Source organism: Anopheles funestus, chromosome 2RL (genome assembly GCF_943734845.2).
Source record: "Anopheles funestus chromosome 2RL, idAnoFuneDA-416_04, whole genome shotgun sequence".
NCBI classification, from domain to species: domain Eukaryota; kingdom Metazoa; phylum Arthropoda; class Insecta; order Diptera; family Culicidae; genus Anopheles; species Anopheles funestus.
This window is the reverse complement of record NC_064598.1, coordinates 72,736,426-72,763,745: the sequence shown is the minus strand read 5'-3', so window position 1 is coordinate 72,763,745 and position 27,320 is coordinate 72,736,426. Positions and strand designations below refer to the sequence as shown.

Genomic DNA, 27,320 nt, shown 5'->3' with positions numbered 1-27,320 from the left:
AGTTGAATTATTGTTTGAGTACTAAGAATAATCAATAAAGCATCAAACTCATTCACCTGTTAACAGCATGACAAAAGCAGTCAAACTAAATGCAATTGTTTTTGCCTTTCCATTACTAACGTTTCTTTAACAAATCACTCATGGACATTCATTCGCATTATTTAATTATTCTTTTTTTCTCATTTGATCTGTCTCTGTTGATAACATAAATCGATTACTTTAATAACAATGTGCTTGCTTATTTATAGACTAGATTGATCTGACCATTGCAAGACTTCAACGATTAATCTTTCTTATTGGGTTTACATTATCGAGCTCAAAGAATTCCCCTTAAGGTTCCACAAGGAAGTGTACTTGAACTGATTTTGTTTTGTGTTGTTTATCATTAACATGGAATAGGTTTCGACATACAGTGAAATCCATCTCTTGCCTGACAACACAACCATTTGCATCACAATGTGACGTTAAAACAATCTGAATGTAAGTAAATTTGCTTGCGCAAGATAATTGGTTACAAGACAAAAACCTGGCGTAAAATATTATCAAAACCAGGTATAAAACATTATCATCAAAGGATCGTCAAGGAGCCAAATATCAGTCATCAAGTGCTATGCAAATTGTTAAACTCTGGTTTGTAGTATCATCAGATTAACGAATAAAGTCATCGGACAAAATACGGACAAAATACCTTCTACAAAATCTAAAGAAAAAAAAGAAACGAACATCTGTTTGGGACTTTCGCGTGTATAAGAACCTGAGTTAAGGAAATGTATCACATTCGAGCGATCGCAAAAGTAACTACAATACCCATTTATTTTTTTTACCTATCTATTGGTTTTTTAAAGTGATCGATAAAGATGATTAACATAAGTTCTGAAATTCTTAAGGACATGTATCACATTAGAACGATTGCGACGATCACTCCTCGAGTCACTCTCATCTAATCATCTAATCACTCGTCTTTGGATATTTATTTGTAAGTGGTCGTTAAAAGATATCTATATCTCTCTCTTCTTGGCCTGTTCACGCAGAACATGTCTTAAAGACCTGGGCTGGTCTCCAATTAGTTACCAGGAAACTCTGCGCAGGGCTGCAGTCATCCATCCACGGCTGCATCCGATCTCCGAAAGGTTCGACTTCACCTGATCCAGCCAAAGAGCTCTCTGTGTCTCTACGTCTCGTATTCTCTAATCTCGTGCCGAACAGGTCATTGACGAGCATCTTCCTGGTATATTCCGGCATCCTCAGCATGTGCTTCAGCCAACGTATCCTTCCGGCTTTGGCCACCGTCAGGATATCTGCACCGCCAAACAGCTCAGCTAGCTCGTGGTTCATTCTCCTTCTCCACACGCCCTGCTCGCACACACCGTCAAAGATAGTCACGCCGTTCGAAAATACCTAGTGCATTGGTGTCCTCCGTTAGCAAAGTCCAGGATTCGTACCCGTAGAGGACTACCGAACGTATCCAAGTCTCCTGGATCGCAGGAGTTTGTGAAGCCCGTAGAAGGCACGATTTCCTTGAAAAATGCGTCTTTGTCGCGCCGTTCATGTTCTTGTCCGAAGTTACCATCGTACCAAGGTAGCAGAAGCCGTCAACCGGGCTTCATCACGGTCAGAGCTACCAGCAAGCAGGTACTTTGTCTTCGTCGCATTGATCCTCAATCCAGTTAACAAATATATTGAAAAAATCTTTGAAGAACATCAATTTGATGGCAGATTTTGAGAACGAACAGAACTCACCAAATCCGCAATCTTTGATTCTCTGGCAGTAGTGTAGAAATATGATCTTTTGAAGCTAGGAAACATTAATATATCGAAAGAATGGTTTAAAAGATTTGATTATCGAATAGATTTGATTATTACACGAGCCTTTATTTGTTTTACAAGTTGCTGATATTTCTTAGGCTTCGATATTATCTCTTTTTAGTTGAAAAGAAGTATTAAAAACCCATCAAAGATAATACCGTCCTTCACACACCAGTGTTCAAACTAGCTAGCATCTATCCATCTTGCTTCCCCTTTTTCGATTCGCTCGATTAACGTGAGGGTGTGAAATTAAATTGTTCAAATGCCAATTAAAACTGTGGTTCATAAAAAATCAAAATATTTTTATCACCTTCATCTTTTGTGTGTGTGTGTTTTTTTTGTTCAACGAAAATCAAAAGCTTCTAAACGGGAAGGCCACTGAAAGGACCTTTTGTTCACGTTTCGTGCCTCCAATTTTCTATTCATACAGCAGCAAAAGCCACGAACGATGGTTGAGAAAATAAAAATCCCTTCCATCAAACACCACTCCGGATGCGGTTGTATATTTTGTTTCACTTTTTTTATTTTGCCCAACCGTTATCACCCTACAGGCCGTGTTGAAAACATCGTTTCGGGGCCGAAAATAGACAACTGAAATTGCATTGAAAATGGTTCTCTCATACCCGCAACCGGCTAACTTCATGCTAGAACGCCGGCCTGTAGCATCAAGCGGGTTCGTGTGAAGTAACACAGTGTCCGTGCGAACAAGCATCAACGGTCCTTCACTTTGGTTACGACTTACCAAGCTGTCATTGTGTGTGGAGGAAAAAAAAGATTTTTTTTCTTCTACCTACATTCTTTTTATTTCAGCAAAAGGTTTTCCTACTCTTCAAGTGATTCTTTCGTGCTTATCAGACCCAAACACGGCATATTATGGCTATGGGAACGCAACAAACGGTACGCGGGCTGTATCATATCAGGAAATTTAACGAGAGCATAAAGTGGCGCAAAGATTCGTAAGAATGGCAAATCGGCGCCCTTTAAGTGTGGCCGGAAAGACAACGGAAAATAATTTTGCATTTTAATGAGCGGTCCTTCCTTTTCATGCGACCCATTCCCCCTTTTTTTGTGTGAAGGTGCGATATCAAAAAGCGCGATATCACCAGTACACACGGGAGAAGGTTTAGAAGCACAGCGAAAACTCGATAAGCTGCTGAAGGGGTTTTCAAAAGGGTACATTTACAAATTGTAAATTGTAAAAAGTAAGTTTGCAAGCGTTTTACATGGTGATCGCGGAACAGTATCATAAAAAATAACAAGACATGTATGGTATGTTGAAAGGCAAATAAAACACTTGACAAAATAACTTAGATAAATAATAAAAAACTAAATAAAATACTTTTTGTGTAGTATGTATCATTGACATGATGAAAAAGAAAATCTTGACTTCATGTTAAGTCATTAGATTAGAACACTTTAAAATTGATAGGTGGTAAACCACATTAAATTACATGGCGTTGGAAGTGGCACTCATATAAAACAAAAAATATTTAATTGAACTACTTTGTTCATGTTCTCCGCTATTCCGATGTATTTTAACGATCATATACTTTGTGTTTTTACTAAGTTATTTTTCTTTCGAGTTGAATACCTGAATGCTCTTCTCTAGTAAAGATTCTCTTAATGTAGCCCATTACAATGATGCATCTACTTTGTTCCTCTTCAACAATGCCAAGATGCTTGACCCAACCGGTCCAATGGTTTGAAAGGAAAACTTTACCGTCTGCAAAGAAGCTGCAAACCTTAGCGCAACCTCCACAAAATCCCTGCTGTCTTATAACGCCACACCAGATCTCGGTTCACACATATACTTCACAACATAATGATGTTGTATGCAAGCCAGGATCTGGTTCTCTTTCTCTCTCTCTCACCAGGATACGTTTCTAATGCGGGCTTGGTCGACAAAACTACACGGGATAATGAGAGTAAACAAACGTATAATAGCTCTGTAATGGTCCGTTATCTTGCTCATATCTAATTTTCCGCTACATTGCATACACAATCTTTGCCGGCAATCGTTCGTGCTGAGTGCTCTAATTAGAGCCGATACGAGCGAAATCATGGTGCAGTTGGTTTGTTTGTGTGTGCGTTTGAATGGGCAAGTGTGCCTGAATGTGTCTGTGCGCCATGTTTTGTACTAAGGAAGACTCCAATGTCTCCGGGAGCGTTAGCGTCATCGTAAAACTCATTAAGGGTATGTCTGGTGGAGCATCCTGGGTGCCCGAGATGGTTCGTTCTGAAGGTGTGTGTGTGTGTGGATATGTGTGAAAGTTGGAAGCCGGAGGCCAAAAAGGGGCAAAGCCTACCCATAAACAGAATTCTATCCTAGGCCAGCACTAGCGACGTTATGTTTAATCGAAGGCAGAGCTCACCTTTGCTGAAGAACAGCTCGCTAGGGAGCAAGACAATGCGCAGCGTTGAATTGCTTACGCTCGATAGTATGGCTCGTGCTTTGCCCGACTGATATCGCAGCCACCCGAAAGCCTGCATAATAGTTACGCTAATGTACAAACGATCTAGGGCACACACGCACACCGATGCACGCGAAGATCCTGCTGAATAATTGCATCACCACCTATCCGGACAGGCAGTGCACCCTGCCGACGGGTGCAAGGTCGTGGTGAACTGTGTAGCAAGGAACGAACGTACTCCGCAACCGTTGATTTGAGGGCATGTTTTAATCAAATATTAACCACGCGTCGTCGTTATTGTGCTTCGCTCGTAATCGAACAAGTGACATCGAACTTAGCGGAACCAGTACACCGGTGCACAGGCAGCCCGGTCGAGCATGGCGGATTTAATTGATAATGTTTTCTGTGGTCACATAATGTCAATTTGCGGGGTACTGCTAGAGTGAACATGCATCATTCAAATGCAGCCGAGAAAGCTTTTGTCCGCATATAGCTTAACGTGTTTCGGGCGGCCATGTTCGGCAGTGGAAAATGCTACAGGTATGGCAGAAAGGGTTAATTTGTCTTTAGTAAACAATATTTTACAATATTTTCATAAAACAATAAAAAATAGATTCACTTTTAATGTTAAAATATTTTCAGCTATAAAGTGAAATTTGTAGATATATTCGAAACAGGTGTTAAATAATTTAAAACGGCAATAAACCGACAAACGCTTTACGAACACATCCCTCCTTAACATTTATTCCCTGCTATCAAATCGTTTCTAATGATAACACAAAAACAAACTTGCAAAATGAAAAGTCAAAAAATCAGCTGAATAATAGATGACACCGTTGGTCCACATGCAACTCCACAGATGATTCGTTCGCTCATATTCTATCATGCAGCCAAGCCCCAACAGCGGTGCTAGGTGCATTTCCGATGGAAAATGAAAATGCATTATTTGCATACAAATTTACGCTTTCTTCAGGCGCCAAGCTTTTCTCGTGCCGTGTGGCTATGCAACGAAAGTTATTCTATGCTGATCGAGGCTTCCTGGCTTCTGGCAGCATACCTACTCCTGCTTCGTGTGCACTATACTCCCTGCAGTGTGGTAAGAAAACCGAAACTTTGGAGCTAGTGAAAAATGGCCCCCGGCACTGTCCAATAGCTATCCGCCGGGAGTACTTTATAAAACGAAGAAAACGTTTGAGCCACGTGTCCATTGCCGATTCGCCCCAAAACCAAGGAAGGCTGTTGTAGCAGCTGGTTTTCATCGTTTAAAATGAATGCATGCCATTTTCGGCAACACTTCAACGGTACGGTTACTATCCATTGTGAAGCTGGCCGGTGTGTAGCATTCCGGTATACTGTTTTAAGCTATAAGGAGGAACAGTCCATGAAGTGGTGGTATTTTTTTTTCTTCACAAGACGGTTTTACGTTCTCTTAGCAGCCAAAGCTATGGACGCCAAGTTGTACACCATCTTGTACATCGGGCGATCTATTCAATCGAGGATCGACATTTGAATTATAGAGCTATTTATTTCCATTTATTTTAAACAATTTTTGAGTTTATACTCTATCCTTCTCGATAGGATTTTTTGTGTGAATTACGGTTCGTTTTCGAAGGCGCTAACGGTTTGCCAAACTGGTCTAAAGTACTTCTTTATCCGAAAAAAATGGTCACTTGTAAAACATGAGACTGTAAGATTGATTTATATGCAGCAGCTTGTGGTTTTTTTTTCCCAGGAAATATAATTCAATATGGATTAACTGTTTCTTACATTCAAGTACACCACTGCTTGAGAAACTTCATTCATACATCTTCACTATTCCCGAATAAAATGGTTCTTTCTTCATTGTTTCATTGTTTCTACAGCTTTTGCTTCTTGCTGCCTTACGAAAACGGATATGCAATATTTATGAAGTTCCCTTACCAATCGTAGTACGGTGCAGTGAATTTCAATCCAACCACCACCATTGTATGATTTAAATTCATGCAAGGCTTTTGCATGGTTGTGCTTCCACTAGGTAGATATCTGGAATGCGCTAAACCGATTATGATGCCTACTTTTATTGTGTTGTGCGGAAATGTTTCGAAAGTTTTGCTGCCACAAACAGCCGAGACACAGTTACACAGGGCAAGGGAAGACATTCCTGTTTTGACTAACTATTTTACCGTTATTCAAACGATACTTCCTGCTAACTGGTAGTTTACCAGTGGCCACACTACCACGGACAGATTTTCCATGTTTAGTTTGTGTTACCAGAATGCCTGGAAGGCTTTACGGACCGCTTTTGAAGCGCTGACCTAACGTACGCTGAAGTTGGTTCCAATGGTCGAATTTTAGGGGATAGGAAGTCGGGTAGACATACAAACACTGCCGTTAACGAGCGGGTTATGGTTTTGTAAAATAGAAAATTTATTTACATTATGACACGTACTTTTTGGTAATTATTATGTGCATAAATTTATTATCTCTTTCGCATGGGCGGAAGTATGGCACATGGGCTTTGCTGAACTCGTATTATGCAAATTTTTCGCAGCAGCTTTGTTACCGTACACTGGTAGACAGCTGATACTGCTTGCGAAGGTTCGGTATGTTTAAGGTGGAAAACTTGTCCCGATAACTGAGAACACTTAAACCACAGGCGAATACAAATCTACTCCGGCATCGGCAGTGAGTGTGTCATTGATGGAATTGCGAGTAACAGGTAGATGTAACCTTTCTTGTTTGATTTATTATGAGGAAAATTTATAGAAAAAAGGGAATGTTGCGAATGTTAAATTTTAAATTTTAATATTAACAAATTAGCTGTAATTATAATTTATATTGAATGACAAAACTAATAACAAACGTTGATTTAAAATTACATTAATTAATTACTAATACTACTACATACTACTTACTAATTAAAAAGTTAATATTTCTGATTTCTCTTTCCATGCAAACACAATTTCTTTAATCTTTAAATTAAGAACAAACGCTTTTTATTGTATCTGATGAATGGTAACCAATCTGCACTAATCATGATTAGGCAATAAGATTAATCCTTTTGATTAAGTAATCAGATACACGTGCCATTACGATTGTTTTGACCAGAACCACCCACACCGATCCCCAGGGCTTTGATTCGCCCACGCTCAATAAGCAAGAAAAGCTTTTGTGGAGCTCAACAACAAACAAACAAATCCTTCCCTTGCCTAATCTTATCTTAATAATGCTGAATCTTTCAATTTACCATGCTCAATGTAGATAATTTATTGGTTTTGATATTATTCGGTTTTGAAGAAAAACGGATGTTTACGTTTACGAAGTCTTTGAAACCAATCGACTAACATCTGCCTCAGTGCGAAAGATTTTACGTTACTCGGGAAGAATTGTGTTAATTTTACTAAATGCTCTTAACACCGTTGGCATCGAGCCTGGTATCGTTCAACCAGCTCCAGGGCCGTTCGTTCCGTTGGGATCTACAGTAGGGGCGTTTTTTTTCTCGAGCTCATTTTCGCAATGACGCTGCAACAAATTAGCGCAAGAGCTCTCGAGAGGAATAAAGGAATGTTTTTCACTTACTCACAGCTAGAGTAATTTAAAATATTGAACATCACGTGCCATGTTCCATTTACATAATTACATTTGCGATAGATGTCCTCCCATTCCTACCGATTCCGTGCGCCCAGTTGCTCAAGTGCAAGGTGCGTTACAGATATCGCCGGTGTTACACCAAATGCTCGATCCTTTTTCGATTCGGAAAAAATCGTTCCATTTGGAGGATCACGAAAGGTGACACAGGAGTTCTTCGCTGGCTGCACAGGTTCCATTAGTAGCTGCTTTTCCTTCAATTCTGCTTCAGTCGCTTGGGTGTGGGACAGCGTTTTTTTTTCTTCATTTGTTACTCCACTGCCCCGTTTTTATATGTCCAACATCCGTGAGGGATAGGCCACCGTCATTCGATTTTCGAAACGGTTTGCTAGTTTTCTTATATGCCTTTTTCGCAGTACTCACTGCCGCATCATTTTCGTCGGCCTGTTTGAAGGTTGCAGGATGTACCTTTGAAAAATGTAAGAGTGATCCCATGTAAATTGTATCCCGGGCTCCGCACACGAAGCAATATGCAAAAGTTATATCAATTTATTTGATTAAATTTTATTATTTCATTTTATCTTTTCACATGCACATGACGCAGGTACGTCGGCGACCAGATTGAACGGACCAGCCGGGTCCAACCCTAATGGAAGGTTAATATCGCAGGGGCGAAACAAACGGACCAAAAAAGGTTCGACGCATAATAAATGGAAATTCGTTACAGGAAATGTGACAACTTTGATTTTAGGTCAGGACGATGTCAGGTGTGCAGCAAAAATGTAGCAAAATGATAAATTAATTTTCCGTACTAAATAGAGATGTAAAGCGATGATGACTTTCAGGGAAACAGTGTTACTAAATTTGAAATATTTCAACAATGACTCAAAAAATATCTGAAGTGGTTATGAGAATAAATTTTAATTGGTGTGTTTTTATTGATAATAAATTAAAATTTTGTTAGTTTTATTAAAATTAAAAGTATAGGGCAAACCATATAAAAGATTATCAAATTTATTTTAATTACTTGATTCGTTCTCAGTAATATTCCGTCAATAGCAAAATAACTAGCTGTTCAAATTCCTTAGAAAATAAAGGTATATTATAGTAGGTATAATTAAACTAAATGTAAGTACAGTGTAACGGTGTACCTGACTGAAAAACCTTTTCCTCGTGACAGCTATGGAAAGATCAGGTGGAACAGAGAGGAAGCCTTCCCAGAGTGGTCTATTTACCTCTTGAACTGATGGAATATAGATGTGTTTCGTAAGAAGGGAAATTCATGACTTGTTGTTATAAATTTCTCTATAAACATTCTAATCATTTTTTTACTCTAATAATAATAAATAAAATGCTATTAAAACCTTGGTCATAGCATCAGACATCATCACCAAAGACACTTTTTGCGACTAATAAGTTATAAACTTATAACACTTAAAGTTCCAATAGCTACATCAGTTACAGTGGCAACACATCTGAGATATGAATGAAACTGACGAAAACTGATGTACCGTGTACGTCAGAAACGCTTTTCCTAAACACTAGTAGTATGTGGACCGACCATCTCACTATCTTTCTTCGTATAAGACTCCGCATAACAGCCAGTAAGGTGTTCGGTATGATGTGTTCCTTGGCTACATATCTTAGTGATCCTCCTTGTCTCTTTGTTCTATAATGCAGCCTTGTTCCAGATAACAGGGAATAATGCAACAGATCTTTGAATATGCTAACGTTGTATGGTGTCCGACATGTTTAATCGGCATCTACAGTGAGGATCGTATGCAACGTAATTTCACACGGTTAGCTGTGTGTCGTGTTTTAGGTCTTCGGCACTCTCACATTCCTTCGTATCATGTCCGTTGTTGCCTATTGAATCTGATGTCTCGTCATGATCGCCGTTTAGTTAGACAATAATCGTATGTGAGTTGTCTGCTGTTTAGTTCGATTGATTCACACAAGCTTCTTTCGCCCATTCCGTTTTATGCCCCTTCTCGCATCTTTTGCCAATGGAAGATTTTATTTTTATTTTTGAGACGTACAGTTTATTTTTCCTCTGATCCGCTTCTCCAGCGACTACACGTTTTCAACCAAATTTCCCGCCGTTTTATATTTCCATCTACCCCCTCAAACAAGCTATCGTCTATTCATCCAAATCTTTGACTCTTTCCCAGTTCCCCTTTCCTAGCTTATCGATATGTGCTGACTGTGTTTCATCGGATTGATCTTGGCCTTGTAAGATGTATTCTGTTATTCCTAAGATTGTTGTTTTTTTGTTAGTCATATGTTTAGGTTAGTTAGGTTAGTTTTTAATTTTCCTTAATTTAGCCCCTGAGGCAAATAGTTGTAATTTAAAAAAATTATTAATAAATTTATTAATTTATTATTGTAATGTAATATTAATGTAATTTAATTCAAAATAAGACACATAAGGTTCCGCTGGGCTGATCATGTTATTTGAATGTTACCGAACTACCCAGCCCAAAAATATATATATATATATACCTCATAATAAAAAGGAGTATTTGTTGTAAGTGAGCAACTGACTACGGACTCCAGAAAGTTATTCAACCCGACTATTTAAAGTTTGGCATCTGTGTTCTACACAATTATTTGTTATAGAATGTTACAAGTTTAAGGATCTGTGAGAAATTCTCACGGTGTGCTGGCTCGTCCTTGAAATATTTCATGAAAAATTTCCCTTATCCTATGTTTCTGAATTCCTGACTAAACTATTCCAGCAGATCTTTAGTCAACTGGTTATGATAACCTCTCAATAATATCATAAACCTGCAAACATATCTCTGGTACGGCTGGTGCAACAACACATAAATCAACCATTTGTTTAGTGCGTGAGTTGAAGGATGATTTAAGAAACAGTTTGTCATGCAGAGCAGTTCATTTCCCTTGTCCAGCAGCCCATCAACAAACGGCCCGGGAAACGGGAAAAATATCAATATTGACACAGCCATTTTTGTTTGTGCTAATGGAATCGCTTTTTTCCTCTCCTTTTGGATCTTTTCTCTTGATCGTTCCGTGTTGCAATCGCCCGTTTGTTTGTGTGCCTAAGCTGTTTGGTGCCTATTCCAGCACCGCAGGCACCCGTAACCTCCGGTGAGGATTTTGATCACTTTTTTTTATCGCAACTGTTTAGCCGGCCGTTTTTGGGATATGAACCGACAAAGCCCAGCGCCAAACAGTCACGCCGGTCCCAAATCTGTGGTTCACATTCCGCAGCGACACATGGAAATGGTTTCCGGCGTGTTCGAAAAAAGATAATAATAAAGTAAAATAACAACAAGCGAATTCTCGCCCAAGCCGAGAACAAACAGAAAATTTTTACAACTCCCATCCATGGTGCCGTGGCCATCGGGCGCCATTCAATTAACGCTCGGGGCCGGCGAGGGGATATTTTTAGGAAGCTTGTTTGCAAACCTAGCTAGGCAACATGCGGTATGTAATATGGTGTAGTAAGCTGGCGATGTTTTAATGTTTTTCGTTTGCTTCTTTTTTTTTTGTTGGTCGTGGTTCTCCATTTGGCACAGCGAGCTCCGCATTTTTTAATTTAGTTTGGAATTTATCATCCACGTACGCAAACAGAACAGGAAAATAAAATTCTATGTTCTATGCACGGTACAAAAGGCATTTCCCTTCGAAATAGTAAGCCATTATAACAACGCGAACCATAACAATGTGGATACGTACGAACGCATGTACGGCCATGTTGCGCTGTCGGCCGGGTAACAACGGAAGGTAAATTTAATTTACAAATGAAAATGACATTGCAGAACTGACCGAGTCGCGGTACAGGACACGTTTTGTTATAAAACAGATTTGTTAAGCTAACAGCATATTCAATTTTCTTTGCATTTCGAAGCGAGTGGCCTATTTTTTTGCGCTGTTTTAATTTTTATTATCTACAAAACACGTTCAACATTCTAACTACGAATGTTTCTTTTTTTTTGCTGTATTTTTACTCATGCTGTGTATCATCTAGCAAATTTGTTCCGTGTGCCGTGCGGGTACTGTGCAGGATATAAATTACAACATTTCACCAGTACTTGTGAAGCTTACAGCAACAAGCGCATGCATGTTTCATCTATTCATACCAATTCTCGCAACCGCACGTTGATTAGCATCCACCTGGAAGGGTACAGAAGCGTGTGGAAATGCAAATGATTCGCAGTACTAGTAAAAGTGTCAGTAAAACCTTCTGTCCAACGACACCTACGAAAAACGCTAAAAGCATCATACCCTGAAGCCACCAACTTAACGGGCCAGGCAAGAAGCTCGTCAAAATAAGCATAACCATGAGGCGAGCAAACGCAATGACATAAATAACACCACTATGACGCCTGCGACGATGAACGAAATGTGTTGCCCAAAATTCACTGACCTTAGCCTTCATACGGTTGACAAATCTAACGCGTGGTCGCACCAAAACGCCACCAAACACTTCTGACAAGGCAGCTAGCAATAGGTGAAATACGCCACAGGACAGAGGAAAATCATTATCGACCAAATCGTACCGGAACTGGCACTGACAGCTATGGAGACTCGCACCCTACCCCCCCGGGGGGCAGCGATCAACGCACGCATTTCGTCCGTGCTCAAAGCTCAACTTTAAAGCTTAAAAGAACGATTTGATGGGACGTTTTGCGGGCGCCAGTGATGTGTAATACGCTTTTTTTTTTGGTTTTGTTTTCGCCATCAACTAAGTAATGGAGAAAGAAGCAAAGAATTATTTTGGGACATTCCCGCAAACGATCTGCGGGCCACCAATGTCAATGTTTAGTGGCACCAAGTACGGGTACGGGAGTAACGGCAGAAAGCGCTAAAATGTGCGAAAAATGTACATAACGTTTCCCGGTCAGGTGGAAACGGAAACACCACCATAAAACATAATGGTAATATTTCCCCACCCCTGGCCTTAGCAATACACGCATACAGTGGCGCAAATATTTAAGCACTCCGCCAGCGAGAAATTCAACCGTTCTGTCGCTAAGTAATGTGCACATATACATATTCTGAGCAGCAAGTTAACCGCTTTCCACCAGCATAGAGGGGGGTAGCAAGTTGCTGGAAGTTCGTTTTGTTTTTTACAGCGCTCCAAATTATTCACCACATCCGGCCGGGGGCCGATGGAGGCGCCTGGTCGCTGTTGCTGCTGCGATGTTTTCAGTATGTTTTGTTCCGAGGGAGTGTGGGTTATGCAAAGCAGTAACTTTGTACTTGTTAGAAGAACAGGTAGAACATTCCTGTACTATGTAATGTGCTCGAAATACTGTGAATTACCACAATTATGGCCACAATATTCAGGTAGAAAAAAAAATCATTTTCTATATTGTGAGCGGTACAGTACAACGGATTGCTCATTTTGTTATGGAACACAAGCAACTCTATATTTCTAACGAAAATTTAAATTTCACTACACACATCATAAAGCTGTATCATATTATTCTTTCAAAATCAGCATTCGCTGTTGATACGAACCGCAAATAATGCTTTATCACATGTAAACTTAAAACAAAGTCCAGCGTAAAAAACTAATCCATCATTATGACCAAGTAAACAGCACTCGGTGTGTCTTTACCGCTGGTGAAACATACCAGCTTACTAACCAAAAAAAACAACAGAACCATAACCGACCGCAACAAGACGAACGGTACATGTTTGATGGGTTGTTGCTGTGGGGTGAAAATAAAAAGCCACCCCTAGCCCAGCCGGATTCTCATATCCGCCGAAAGGAAGTGAATGAAAGCCGAGGTCGTGGAAGCAAAATAAATAAAATTCCAGCCAAATATTTTATGTAATGGCATTATGTGCGAGTTTCGTTATTTATGCATCCCGGACCAGTTTCGATTCCGCTCACGATAACGACCACACCGTAAAGGTACTCGGGGGTGTGTGTGTGAGTTTGTGTGCTTAACGTTTTTGGGGCGGCTAAACCGTGCGGCTTAGAAGTGCGCAACATAAACTGGTAGTCGAAGGATGTGTGTTAGGTACTGGGCGTTTTGCATTTAGAGATTTTACGCCAACGTCAAACTAAAGGGGAAGCGAAGGAACAGGTGAATCGGTTTTGATTTACATAATGCGTAGGCACACGGGCTGTCACGGGTGAAAAGCTGATTAAAGGGGATAGAGTGATATTATTTCTTAATCAGTTGTGAAGCGTTAGATTTTTTTTTTATTCAAAGTTTTGAGCAAATTGAAAAGAAAACATCTCAATGTTAGGAATGCTGTCCAAAATTCTCGATTTAAGGAAGCATTTACTTTTATTAAAATTATGCTTAATGGCTAAAATTTATCTTCCTCGTATTTGCCTTTCAATCAGGGGGTCTATTAGCATAATGGTATGTATCCAACCTGATTTGAATTAAAGCTACTTACTACTGAAACTTCTAAAGCCACACGAGACAAGCTTAGGCCGTCAACGATAAATGGACTAGTAAGAAAAATTAATGTTGACTCATATTTGCCCATAATTTTATGAAATTGATGCTAACACTAAATTCATTTTTCATATTGGTGTGTCAAGCGCAACCAAAGCTAAACATAATCATACGAACCAACTTTGACGATGATTAATCCATTTGAATAACGTTTTTACATCATCAACAAAGAGAATTGGAACATTCTAAACAACAACAATATTATTTATTAAATAACGGCAAAGGCATATTTCTCATACGCTATATTTATTCAACCTTAGCTTAATGTGTTCCTTTTTTTATAAAATGATGCGTAAATATCGATAGATTTTTTTATTTGCCTGACTAAAAAATTAATATTCGTAACATCTATGGTTTGTTGACAACTTCTGTAATTATAATTTCATTAAACAAAAAAAAAACACGCAAAATGTAATGTTTCAGGTCGAGATGTCTTTTCGTATAAATTTCATACGAACCATGTCGCAAAAATCACTATATACCTTAGCAGATTTTGACAAAACCAATATAGCAAAACGAAGATGTACACTAGAAGCCCTAGAAGCGAATGCAAAATCGGTTTCAACTACACCTGACTGCTTTTACGACATCACTTTATTGCTCATACGTCCACAAAGCGTTCTCCCGGAAATGTAGAACGAATGTTTCTGCTACGATACATGTGCCTTCCCGTTGAGAGATTTATAGAATTCCTTACGGTTTTTGGGGTTCATAAATTTTATGCATGCACTCAAATTTATGGGCAATGCTAAACGTCTCGGGACACAGACAGGGCCAGAATCTGCGGCACGACTTTCCCCAGTAGCATGGATGTGCGTTTGTATGTGTGTGTGTGTGTTAAAGAAGGTGTAATTTCTTCCCAAGGCTGTGGGAGTAGTTCACTTTCTCTCAGCAAACGACGTTTTTTACGATGCCGTACGAAAATTCAGCGAAGCGTTAGTATTACATTTATATGACCTCAAATGAGTGCTTAAACATTCCTCGCTTGGGTTCAACTTTCATGCGTGGATCTTCAATCCGGTTCACATGTTTTGAGGGTGATATTTTTAAATGATAATTTTTACTCTCCACTTACAAAATACTATGCATATATGTACCATCGTGCAAATCATATAAAAAGCATCACATTTAAACATTTTAATCGTGACAGGTGAAGTGCGCACAAATTTTGCTCTGCTCACGGATAATTCTAATGCGACCAATTTAAAAATCAAACCACAATCACATAATGTCGAAAAAAAAATACACATAACTCACTTCATGCTTAGCTTCTCGTAACAGTTCTTTGACTTAACTTTCGCAACTTTATGTGCCCGAAGTGTAAAGTGATTTTTTTTTGTTTTGCAAAATAAAGTTGTGAACCAAACATTTAGCACAACTGGCAGGCAGAAGAAGAAAAGAAAAATCTGAAAAATGCTGCAAAATTTTCACTCCAATACAGGTTGAAGCGGAAGGTGGAAAATGCTTTAACAACTTTGCACTGTCACAACCTTTGCGATGGTTGTTTGTTTATTTCTTCAAGGTCTGTTTTCTTTTTATTTATCTCACACGCTTACTGTTCTTGTGTGGGTAGTGAGAAGATAAACAATGCGTATGCAGCAAGTATCTGAGGTGATAACGTTGCCTGTCTTGTATAAATTAAAATGTTGTTAGCAAAACAAAAATTAAAAGGACCATATTATTTTGAGCTTTTCATGAATTATAAATAAATAAAATAAATATTTTGAGATTTAATTTCTTTTATTTTATTTTATTCATTTTATATTCAATTTTATTTTGAAGGCTAAATTGAAATTGGTTCCAAATTTCAATTATACTCTTTTCACATAAATGCACAACAATAATAAATAAATAGACTTTAAATAGTTATTTCTTATTAACTTTCAAAAAGAATTTAAGATTTTTTTTATTTTTCGTTTGTTGCTGAAAGTTTTGTAATGCAAATCTTATATTGGCCTAGAAATATTTCTAGACATGTAAAATAATATTTAATTAAAAATATTATTTAATCGAGGTCGCCCGGAATAAGACAAAAAGTACAAGGAGAAAATGCATTGTGAATATTGTATACACTTAAGCCTTTTGAGGCTGACAATTCGGGTACATGCCATAATAATTAAAGATACATAAATAAATAAATAAAAATATGATATTCGATTGATCAAATTTTAACTAATATGTGGTTAAAAGCGCTTTATTTTTCTTGTGTAGTTCTGCGTATTTTGTTGTTTATTTACAATTTCCTTTGCGCTGTTTCAATAAAGCAACCACCATTGAGAATAAACCAAAACCGAGCCCAACCATTTCTCTAGGGCGGTTAGCCATTCGGTTGGGCATCAACCGCGAATCACACCATTTCCGCATACACAAACACGACCAAGATGGTGCTGGTGCTGAATGTGGCTTTCCTGTTTGTTTTAGGTGTACACGGTGAGCGATTTTCTTTTTATTACTTGCATGCCGCAATTGTTTTGCCTTATTTCGCCGACCTGCCATCCCAGTGTGGTAGCAAAAATAAAACAATAATGAATGAGGCAGAGCGCTTTTTCGCACTGTCCGTACCAGTGCTAGTTCCCTATGTGTGTGTGTGTGTCTACCGGGATTGCTGTTAGCGAAAAATAAATTACACACCTGCAGATTCGGTTCCTTCGCTTCTGAAATGAGTACCACAGCTAGTACCTAGCCACCAGAGTGGCGAACAAAAATATCTACTCCGCCGAATAAGACTGCAACTGCTGCAGTTGCTTTGCAGGGTTTGAAGTTTTTTTTTCGTCCTTTTTTGTGCCACATCAAGTCCCACGTTCACCTCACTAGCGGTCACACTGGGAAGTGGAAGTTCGTTTTTCATTTATCTGAAAATTTATTGTTGACTGAATTTTCGCCAGGGACTTTACGAAACGCGCGAAAACCATTCCAAGCGTGCAAGAGGTTTTCTCACTTGGAACGAACCATCAGTATAACGAAAAAAAGGAAGAAAAAAAAATCATCAGTAGCGCCAAGTACGCCACCTTCTAAACAGCAAAAGAGCCACGAAGTTACCTACGATAGGGCTTTTACGCTTTACGAACTCGTCGGTGTCGGTGGTGTCGTTTCGGTTTCGTTATATACAGGGGTTTTTTTTTCTCGTACCAAGAATCCACTACCACCGGTGACCAACGGTGCCGAACTGTCGGTAGCTGGTTTTGTTTTATTGGAGCCACTCGTTTACATTTAGCCAATGACAAATGTCATTCCACTTTCCGCGCGCTGGATATCGTTTGGGTTTCTTTTATTATAATTTAACACTTCAACAAGGCGTCTGTGGCAAAGAGCGATAAGTTACCGAGCATTGATTTACACCACCAGCACGGTGCGGCACATTCACTCGCCGTTGGTTTTTGATTTTCCATTTGTGTTCTTATTAAAGCATAGTTAATAGCACACGAAAAAAATGGGGAAAAATAATGAATTTTCGTTCAACCTATTTAAGTAATACAAGACGCGAGCTTACGGTTACCAAATCATCATAAATAAGGCAATATTTAACGGTTAACAAAATTTACAACGTACTTAGTGCTGGTTTCTTAAAACAGATCACAAACTGTCTAGCCATTGTGACACTTTCCACACGCCGGTCATAACATTCCATGATGACCACTCGTTATTCTCACGCTTATCTCGTAAAATCCGGAGATCCCTTCAAAAATGAAGAGCAAGAAAAAAAGTGATACACATTCACGAAAAGTAAAGTTATTATCAACTCCCACACTTCAGGCCGGCTCTTTAACAACCGTCTTTCATCTTTACGTCCGGCCTGCAGTTGTCGGGATCTTGCCAAAGCGATACAAATTTCTTCCACGGCGCGGGTGCCGCAAGCGATTGTCCTGAAACAATATGGTGAAGTCGTAAAACTGGCTATAGCGAAAGCTTTAGCCGGGCTCCCTGTGCTTAGGAGATGCAATCCGAAACAACGAAAGCTGGCACATCACAAGCAGGAAACACCATCGCCGTGTACTTCCGTTTTACGAGCACGGGTTTTTCTTTCTCCTTCCAAGATTCCTATTGATTTGATCTCTCTCGCTCTCTGTTACGATAGGCTCTTTAGCCATCGTATTTGCTGACTCAACAGATACTGTTGGAGAAGATTTGTCGCTAATAAAATTACCCTCCCCCCTTGGTCCCTGTTTTGCAGCTATTCCTTTACTTCCTGTTTAACGGAGGGGTTTTGCTAGAAGTAATTGAAAATATGTCAAGAGCCTATTACAAAAAGTTATATCATGAGCTCAATCAGGTGTTAAAAATACTACTCCATCATTGGTTCGAGGGATCTTACTTTTCCTATCTATTCTTAGCGTTTAACTCAAGCAATGACGAAGATCGTTTCAGCTATGACGGAAGAGATAGATATTTTTGGGTTTCGTTGTTTTTTCTTCGACGTCATTTTGTTCGTCTTTTTGCTTACTTTGAACTACAGTGTTTTCCAGAGATACTGCGATACTCGAGTTACATGAATTTGAGAAAACGTGTTCAGCGATATTGGACTTATGCGTAAATTCAAGATACGCGAATTTCTCCGGAACGTATTACCCGAGTAACTCGAGAAATGACAAAGGACATAAGGACCTATGAACACTAAATGAATCGCAGAGCATAGACAATATATAACTCTAAACAATTTATATAACAGAACAACATGAGCTAGAATTCATAATTTAAAGAACAATGATTTAAAAAATACTTAATATTCAATTTTGAAAATAAGACATGAAAAGTTTTTCCAACCTTACCATAGATAAACATCTTTTAAATTTCATCCAAAAACTACTGCTAGTTTACCCAAAATTGTCTGTTTACCTGCAGATTCTGGTCTATTTCCTATCAGTTCATTTAATGGTAAAACACCTTGGGAAACTAATTTTATCCTTCAACAGCAATGAACCAACTTTGGAGTTTGAATATTTTTTTCCCCCATTTCTCTTGTCCTCCAGTGTTCAAGCGGAAGACTGATTTATTAATAAAACTTTCACATTGTCTGACTACCCACTTCCCAGCAATGATAAGCCACATCCGCATCTTTGTAAGGTGGAATTTATGTAAAAATAATGACCTTCCTTTCGATGGAGTTTTCTCGCTTGGCAGTCTACGGCACCGTGGTTTGCTGGGAATCAATTCCAAGCACAAGAACATGTTCTACAACTCACGTACCGTAGAGGTTTCTCGTGCAGATGGTTACTATATAACTAGCATTCTTGTTCGATTGCATTGGACGAGTATCTAGGATTAGTACCGGAAAGTACGACTTTCTTCTCCCTTTCGTAGCCTCATTTCGTATTCATATTTCCCGCTTCCTTCAATTTCTCGCTCCCTTCATTCCCTGTTTGAGAAACAGACACACATACACACAATATTCTAGTCTTTTGAACAATGTTGTACGAAAACTATAGGGGAAAGTGGTAGTTTTAGGGACTTTGTAATGGAAAGTGAAAGAATAATGAATTGGAAAAATATGCATGAAACTAGAGTTGGTATATCAGAATTTTTATTGTGAAATTTGATGATGTTCAATTGTCTCTACTATATGCCATATGTCTTCTATTTAACAATTTTATTATGTTCACATCAATCTTTAAAACATTAAGTTAATAGAGGCTACAACTAAGCAGCAAAACAAGATCTTGGTAACAGATGTTGAAAATCGCTCCTATTTCCTCGACCATAGCTGATGCATCCGGTTGTAAAGGACACTTGTACACCGTCATGCTATTCTACTTTTCTGGGTCGATAAGCAGCCTGGAGCATGCGAAGTCTACCGATGTAGCATGCGATAGCTTTTAGAGCACTCTTACCTCCATTTCCGAGAGCTCTTCACAGTAACCCTCTCAAAAACACGGGAACATAGCACGAAAGATAAAGTCCACTACGTCGTAATAGACGACACAAGCATCGGAGAAGCTGAGTGTGAAGATTACGAAATAGGATCGTTTCATCGGGGAAGTACAGGTAGCGATTATCCGTACCACTACAAACCGGGACCAAATCGATAGAGGTGATCGATAAACTAGTGGAACACTTGAAAACACCAGTATTGGTGACATCGTCCTGTGGGAACCATGTGTTGCATTTGGATAGGTAAACGCGAAGTGTAACTGCAACTTAATCCACACGGAACATTCGTAAGTTACGCCAAAGGATTAAGATTAGAAAAGCTATTCAGGGACCTCTCCACGTGTGCCAACAAGTAAATTAGAACTGAGATGTGAACCACTGAGAAACTTCTGTCTAACAAAAGAATTAAAAACTAAAAAGGAATATAATCATGATTAAATAAAGTTTAAATTCGTCCTCGTTTTATTCTTTATCAGTTTTTTTACGTAATTTTCAGATAGTTCTAGCATAACCCAATTGAGAAGAGTTTCAAGCATCCTATAAATTTAAGTAAATCTCTATTATATTGATTCCATTACACACTTTAATTCCATTCGACGGATAATAAAACTATGGTACGGCACATGTATCGATCCTTTTTGTAATAGCGTTCCCATCAATTGCTACAGAAGCAAAGCCAAAGACTCGGTTAAACCCGCATCCACCGGAAACTAGGTTCCCGCCGTAATCCTCTAACTACGCCAGTGCTTAAATCTTTCCAGTTACTCCTCCTGCCGAAATCCATCACCGTCTAAACTTTGCCAACGTATAATCCCTTCCAGATCTTTCCCAAGCCCGTCTGCCAACGATTCACCAAAAAACTGGCCCGGCATGGGAAAACAACCCGTAAGCATAGCGACAGGTCGATGTTCAGCGTAAACTTTGCCTTTCTCCCTGCAGTGCCACGCAGCTGATCCTTTGCAGCAGTGGAAGTGTTCCGGCACTTCGTCCGTCCTGTGATCTTTAAGCCTGCGTTTGTCCTGCCGTTTGTCCTATCCTGCTGGAAGACCGGTATTATTTGTTTGGCTTCTCAATACACTTAATCTTGTGCTCAGCGTACTCCTTTCTCGCTGCAAATCGCGCGTTCAAAGCGGTCTCCCTCCGTGCCAGGAACCCTTTCAAGCGAAGCTGGAACAAAATCCCATGGCTTGAAGTGGCTGTAATCAAATTTACCTAAATTCAGTTTTCAACTTATTCTCACTTTCCGGCCGGTTTCAGCGGTTCACCCAACGGGCCAGAAGTGCTCTAAGATTTCTGGAAAATCTTTAGATAAGCTGATGAGTTTTCTATATTCTCCTCAACCATCGTTACCGTGATTGAATTAGCTACACAAAGAGTATGGGCGTGAAAGGTTCGATTGGGGCGGAACGGGTTAAAGCGTACCAAGAAGGTGGAACTTAAACATGGAAAACTATAACAGCTGCGGCTCGGAGAAGACTTTAAGCGATCTTAATTCGGAGAAATGATGGTGGTTGTGTTTTTGCTTAAAAACCAACGCCTATCGAAACACTATTGAACTCTAAATGACGATTTTAATCCCCAACTTTTTCTTCCTTCCAAATCGTTAGCTTTTTGAATTAAAACGTTTTTAGATGCTTGGTTAATTTCTTCATTAAGAAATGGCTCAGCTATTTCTTTTGAGTAGAAAAAATATCTATTCCAGCATTCATCCTTCCTTACAATGTGTATGTGGGATTATCCTTTAGTAGCATCATAAATCCTTTTCACCAGGCAACGCCAGATTAAAAGGCGTATAGCTACCAAGCCTTGGACGGTATTGTTTGTTCACTGTGGCCTTCAGGTCACACGAGTAATATCATCTTTTTTTTGTAAATTTATATCAACGAGCTAACCAGCTTCAAAGAAAGCGTAGAAACAACGGACAGTACCTTTCATGTCTTTATCAGAAATAGATATTTTATCTAAGAGAAAAAAATATTATAAATAAAAAGCTATTTAACCGACAAATGTATAAAGGTTGTTAATTAAAATAAACAAACAAACGTGTTTAATGTTGAATAGTAAAACCGTGAGCATAAAATGGTTTTAATTGCTCGTTATTCAATGCAATTAAAGTTCTCTTAGTTCTTTCTCTTTCTCTTCTTGGCCTAACGACCTCTAAACTCATGCTGGCCTTTTGTGGCTTTTAAGACTTATTTATTGTCGTGTTGAACCGGCGCCGTTTGTCACAACCGGCCCGGTTGGGCCGCCCCATTCTTAGTCAAAAAGGTACAAATATTTTATTTCGCTATTCAGGATGTTTCAATGCAAAATGTTTGATCTATTATGGAAATCTGAGACATGAGTTACCCAAGTAATCCATTTTTCCACATCCTAATATAAAAAATTAGGTTCCCAAAACTAAATAAAAAATATTAATTTTCAAAAGATGGAATGAAGCATGTGAAATAAATAAATAAATACATGAAAAGGAAACATAAAGAATTGAAACAATGATGAACAATAACAATACAACACACACACATAAACAAGAATAAAAAATGGTGTAAAACATGAATATATAAAAAATTACAAAAAAAAAAACAATTGAAAACAAGAAAAATAAATCTTTTAGCATTCCTCAATTGCGCTGTACCTAACATTAGGCGGAAGAAATCAAAACCACTGAATTAATTGAAAAGCATCTCACCACTAGATCTCGATATCTCGTTGCAGGCAGCCAATGACGTTTGGTTGACGAAAAAAAAAACTATAATCCAGACGAATCCTTAACGTGGCCAGTAGCACTGTATGGTTCAGCGATGATTCATTTCCATTGCCGGCCCCTTGTTGGCCCCCGTGTCTTACTGTGCACACGGTACGATTTCCTTTAACACTTTACCAACGTGTGTAGCGATGAAACGGTAGTCATGATTCAATCAGCACGCAAAAAACAGAACGAAAATAACAAATGCCTCTTCACATTTTACCCTCAAAACAAATCACTGCTGCGCGTACACTTCCACCGTAAACCGAACCACACCAACGCACGGCCAAGTACACATGTCGGACACACGCAGAACACACCTTTTCTATTGCTTCATTAAAAAACATGCACTACACACTCGTACTCCCAGCGGAAAACACCCAACCGCCTAACCGCAATCACACTCAGCTAAAACCCTTTTTCCTCCAGAGTTGTACTGCAACGGTGAACGGGGTTCACGGTCGTATTCCGCCTCACTCACCAGGCCTCACTTCGGACCAGCTCACTCTCTTGCTCCCTCTCTCTCTCTTTCTTTCACTTCACACGAAAACCCTGGCGCAAATTCCCACGCCGGCATGCAAGAAACCACCCGAAAACAGCGTGGAACATTAATTTGGTTTTGCCTTTTTAGAACGTTTTAATATAACTTTTTTAATTAATTTACTTCACAATACACACATTCCCCGGGTTCGCTACTCGTTCGTACCGACCCGATGCGGCACACCAGCAGGCTTTCGAGCAGCGTGTGTTTCCCAGCACACTGACGTGTTGTTGGTACCGTTCTGGCTCACGGTCTACGGGATCTAAACCAAATTCGGGATGTCCAACTTTGTTTTTTTTCCTCGCTCTCTCTCTCTCTCTCCCCGTCATATAACTGCCTGCACCAACAAATACTCCGCAATGTCCGGCTTTACACTGCAGGCCCCGTAGCGTTCCGGGGCCTTCCTCAACCGTGGCTTATTCTTTTATTCAACACCATCTACTGCAAAAAAGGAGTAAAAAATAAAGCACCCACACATACACATAGAAACATAAACAACACATCCACTCACTAACGGGTACGGACCCACTGATATGATGGATTACTTTTCTGCAATCGAAACCTGGTCCTTTTGCTAAATCCGGGCTAGTCCGTGAAGTTTTGCAAAGCTTCACCGGTGCGATGCTGGGTCGGAATCGGTTTAGGGTACCTACCCTGAACCGGCGAACCACATGTATCCTATGGCGCACACACACGTACAATCAATCACACATACACAAGCATGGACCAAGGTAAGATTCATTGGTACGTGTACGGATGAACCCTGGTGCAGACTTCCGGCTATTCGTATCCTCTATCCCGGAAATGCTACACACCCGACTGGCTGCTGGATTCGCGGCTTGTAGAGATTGATGGTTGTACGGCGGACATGGGATGCGCACTGTACCGAGTTTGTTTTGCAGTGTTTTACTACTTTATATTTTTTTTAGGAACATCGTTGAGCTCTTTTTTGTGGAACATTTAATTTACAAGTTCTTCTACAGCCGATTTACCTGCTTACATCGTTGAGCATTCTAATACTGATTGCTTATCAATTACCTGTAACATGAAGATATTTCTACGTTCTTCTGAGTAACTTAGCTATTAATCATTATTATAAGTTGACCTACTTTATGGCATCTTCAATAACCTCCCCACAAACGTTGGTATTTCTCGTACAATTGAGAACAGGTTTTGAGGTTTTTGGATACGTTTCCAGGAAGAATAGAAATTGAAATTGATCCTTTATGTTGTGTTCAATTCATCTCGTCTTTTGTCTCTTAAAATTAAAAAAAATGGTATTTTGGATCGATAGATAATACGAGTATATGGCATGGATGGCATAGAAATAATCCCTGCAATGTCGGGTTACTGAGGCGCGGGAACTAATTCACCAGAAATAATTAGCTTTGACGTTGGTTGTCTCCAAACTCCAAACAACAATCCTTTCGCGACGGTTCGCGTGTTCTAATCCGTTATTCTGAGCTTCACAACAACAGCAAAAAACCACTCCGTGTACAGCATCTCTGCGCGACCCAAAACACGGGTCAGGAAAGTTCGTGACAAAAAGTCCCAAATACCGGAGATTTCCAAATTCAATCCGGGTGACAGCGTTCGCGGAACGTTAGAAGTTGGCGAGCTGAATCGAGCCTGTCTAGAGACGAACGTGAAACCCTAACCGGACCGGATTCGTTTACTTATTCATTAAACTAACTAACAGCTAACGGTATTTGGAGCAGCCTCTTTTTTGATGTTGCACCGCGAGTATATCCCGAGTACTCATACGGATAGACCGACAACAACGTCGGCCTTCGTGTGCAGGTAGATCCATGCGTGTCGTTTCACCGTGGCGAACCCCTTTTACTGTCTACTGTCAAGCTCCACGACACGATCCAATCCAATCCAATTCACAATTCACGTTGAAATGGTAACACGAAATGCCTTCAACTCGGTCCCGCAGGTGACCATCTTCCGTTTCCGGTGTATTCTCCCCCTCCCCAAAAAAACCAATGCGCTCACTGATAACATACGCCAATGGCACGCCAAGATCGCACAGCAAAACTGGAACGACGGAAGTGAATCCGAACAAAACCGCCCGCCCGGAAGTGGTACACACAGACACACCGAACACCCACATACACGCCTCTGCTCATTGGACAATTCGATACGGTCTCGTCGCGACTGCAGTGAAAATTGCACCATTTTCATCTTCCAGCTACTACTGATGCTGCTGCCGGTGCAGCATACCAAACCGTTTTTCCAACGTGAGTGCACGTGAGTGGGATGCACATCTCGCCAATATCACTTGGCTCACTATTAGCTTCGTCCGTTCTTTGAAAACCACCGTCACCAGGCGAGCACGAATGTCTCGAGAATGGCACGAACAACGAATGATGCTGTTGTGAAGCGAACCGATCGATCGGATGACAACGAAACGGAAGCGTAGTGCTAATTTGTCGGGAAGGAAATTGGTTTCAATTTTGTTTTTTTTTTTTGCAAAATTACAAAACATAAACAGAAAACGTATTCAAACGGAAAGAGACACTACCCTGCCGGGAGGCACTACACCCTCCTGCTTCAGTAAATGCTGCAAGCGCGAACACAGCAAAAGAACGCGAAATCGATCAACACACCATTAATAATGCACTACGAGCGCGACCGTTTTCCGGCGAACCGTAATCTATCGACCGTCCGCATTGAACGTTAGAACAGTACTGGAAAACCAAGTCAGATGACATTTCCCACCCGACAGGTTGACTACCGGGTGCTCACGAAGCCTTTCCAGTTGTTTCGAACGGAAAAGCGAAAAGCATCCTACCGATGAGTACCAAACAACCGACTCACATTTTGCTTCGATGCGGCAAAACCGAAGTCCTTTGGTACGGGCTCGATTCCGTGCAGTACTAGAGCGGATTTTCACGACGGACTTCGGTTGCCGTTCGGCTGTTCCTGAGTACCTTCAACATCGAGCCACTCACACGGCGGCTATGCTTTTCCACACGGTGTACGAACATGGGCAAAACCACAGCACAGAAGCCGGCATTCGGCAGGCCATCCGTCAATATGTAGAGTGCCACCCCAACATCATACCTCCGCCCCTTGCCGCTCGCTTGCCCCACGCCGTCGTCTGCTTACCCAACGAAAGTAGCATGAATTGTTAACTGTCTGCTAATTTATGCGAGTCTGTTATGATGTTAGACGATCAATTGATTCTTATTTCAAATTACGTGCCTTTTATCGTGCTCATGACACCGCAGCCGGTTGAAGCACGGGAATGTACACAGGAAGCCAAAGCCCAAACACAAAACAAAAACGAAACAACAACAAAAAAAAAGATAAACCACCAAGTGGCCGTTTTCGAGTCTTTGTTATGCTTTCGCAGCGGCGTTACGCATTCTGAAGGATAATCAAATTTAGTCGACTCACAGATGACTTTACGGGCGCCCAATCCGGTTCTTCGGAATCACTGAGTGTTTCAGTAATCTGTTTGATTCATTTAATTATATCATTACGAGATATGTAGCACCCTGCTAATCACATTTGAGGGCCATGAGTCAAGATTCTTGTTTGCCAATTTGTGATTTGGGGAAGGAACAGTAACGTACCGCTTCACACAGTATTACTATAAAATATTTTTTTTTAAAGTGTTTTGTTTATTAAATTATTGAACCATGTTTTCTTAATATAATAATTGAAAATAGAAAATGTCAAAACATGACTTTTCTGAAAGAATAATAAAATAAATCCATTTTTCTAAATGTAAAAATTGAGGATTTATTGAATGTCAACCAAGACAAATATGTTCCTACTTTTTGATCTAAATTTAGAATTGCTATTTTTAATATTATATTTTCATGTTTTATGCTCTAACTTATCTAACTTGCTCTAACTGCTTTAACTTATATGTTTTTTTTTTATTTTTTTTTATATTAAACCATCGATCAATGGTCATTTCA

General features: G+C 39.8%; 1 protein-coding gene across 4 annotated transcripts in view; it reads right to left on the bottom strand.

The window, feature by feature from the left end:
• The window catches only part of LOC125765384 (chaoptin), a 78,480-nt gene extending 52,354 nt beyond the window's left edge, over positions 1-26,126 (bottom strand). The window contains exons 1-2 of one of the 4 annotated variants that reach the window (XM_049430425.1): positions 25,913-26,126; positions 22,788-23,826 (exon numbers count right to left, since the gene is read on the bottom strand). The gene's annotated coding sequence lies outside the window, so the exon portion shown is untranslated. The other 3 variants (XM_049430427.1, XM_049430426.1, XM_049430424.1) reach the window with 3 other exon arrangements.
• Between the last annotated feature and the right edge of the window lie 1,194 nt (positions 26,127-27,320).